This window comes from Arachis ipaensis, chromosome B09, assembly GCF_000816755.2.
Source record: "Arachis ipaensis cultivar K30076 chromosome B09, Araip1.1, whole genome shotgun sequence".
Lineage (NCBI taxonomy): Eukaryota > Viridiplantae > Streptophyta > Magnoliopsida > Fabales > Fabaceae > Arachis > Arachis ipaensis.
In genome coordinates this window covers 37,264,337-37,265,919 of record NC_029793.2, presented here as the reverse complement: position 1 = coordinate 37,265,919, position 1,583 = coordinate 37,264,337, and the positions used below count along the sequence as shown (strand labels likewise).

The 1,583-nt window shown below is 34.5% G+C and overlaps 1 protein-coding gene across 1 annotated transcript in view; it reads left to right on the top strand.

Annotated features, from left to right (window-relative positions):
- The window catches only part of LOC107619591 (respiratory burst oxidase homolog protein B), a gene marked incomplete in the record, with an annotated part of 18,802 nt that overhangs the window by 16,481 nt on the left and 738 nt on the right, over positions 1-1,583 (top strand).

Below are 1,583 nucleotides of genomic sequence, written 5' to 3'. Positions count from 1 at the left end.
GGGGGGAGGGGGATGGCGGCAGCGTTGGTGGTGGTGTTGGTGGTGGTGGTGGTGCTGGTGGTGGTTTTGGTGGTGCTGTTGGTGTTGGTGGTAGTGGAGGAGGTAATTGTGTTGGTAGTGATGAGGGTATTTTTGTCCAAAAAATAAAAAAGACGATTTTAATACGAAAAAAAACGTTAAGGATGATTCTAAATCGAAAATTAGATGAGGGAAGATTTCGATTCTGGCTAAAAACCTTTGGGACCAAAACTATATTTAACCCTAAAATTAATAATTAGATGTAAAATACAAGAAAAACATATCAACAACAATTTATCAAATTATCAAATTAACAAGATCAAGAACATAAACTAAAATCAAAATAATTGTTCAAATTAACAATTAGACAAAATACAGCAACCTAACAATAGCAGCATGCACCTCAACAACAATTTATTAAATTACCAAATTAACAAGATTAAAAACATGAACTTAGATCAAAATAATTATTCAAATTAACAATTGAGCAAAATTACAGCAACATAACAATCACATGGTCAAAGAATAATACTTCAACAATAATTTATCAAATTACCAAATTAACAATATCAATATTATAAACTCAGATCAACCACCATAACAACAATTAAAACAGTTAAAACAAAAAAAGAACAGCAAAAAAGAAAAATATTATAGCAATCTAATAATCTCAAAGACAACAAATAGATACATAACAGAAAAAATTAACAACTTAACCTTAACAAAAAAAAAAAAAAAAAGTAGAAAATCATTGTAAAAACTAAAAACTAAAAAAGAAATTAAAAACAATAAAACCACAGCATATCAAAATCAGGATTCAAGACATCATTGACAATCCAAACAACAATAATTAAAGAAGAAAAATAAAAAATCACATATTAATAGAAGTGAGAGAGCATCGGAAGGCTGGACGTACACGGCAGAACTGGAGAATAGGTGGAACAGAGCTGGTGCGGCGAGATAACAGCTATGTGACGAAGGAAGGCGACTTCGAGTAGTTGCATGGGGACGGCAACTTCGAGCAGTGGCAGAGACGACCGTAGTGGGGAAGGCTCCTTCGAGCAGTTGCAACGGCGACTTCAAGCAATGACGAAGACGACCATAGTGGGAAGGCGGCTTCGAGACATTGCAACGACGACATTGACTCGGCGGTGGCTAGATAGAGCGAGGGAGTGAGGGAGGGGCTTGAAACCGAGAGGCAAAGAAAGGAAATGGAGTAGTGAGGGAGTGACAGTGCTGAGCTAGGATTATGCTTTCTTTTCTTTTAACTAAAAGACGAAATGACGTCATTTCCATAAAAAAAGCGAAAATCGGCCGGATTTCAATTCGATTTGACCAGTTGATTTTTGGCCAGTTCATTAGTTCAATCACGATTTTTAAATTAGGCGGTTATAGTTTTTGATCGAATCATTTTTTTTTTTACCGGTTCACGATTCAATCGGATAGTTCAAATCGATCTTTAGAACCTTGTTTATAATAGAAGAATATTAGGAACAATTAAAATTTATTATTTTTTTATCAGTAATTAGTCATCAATATTTAAAAGTGTGCGCTAAAATATCTTG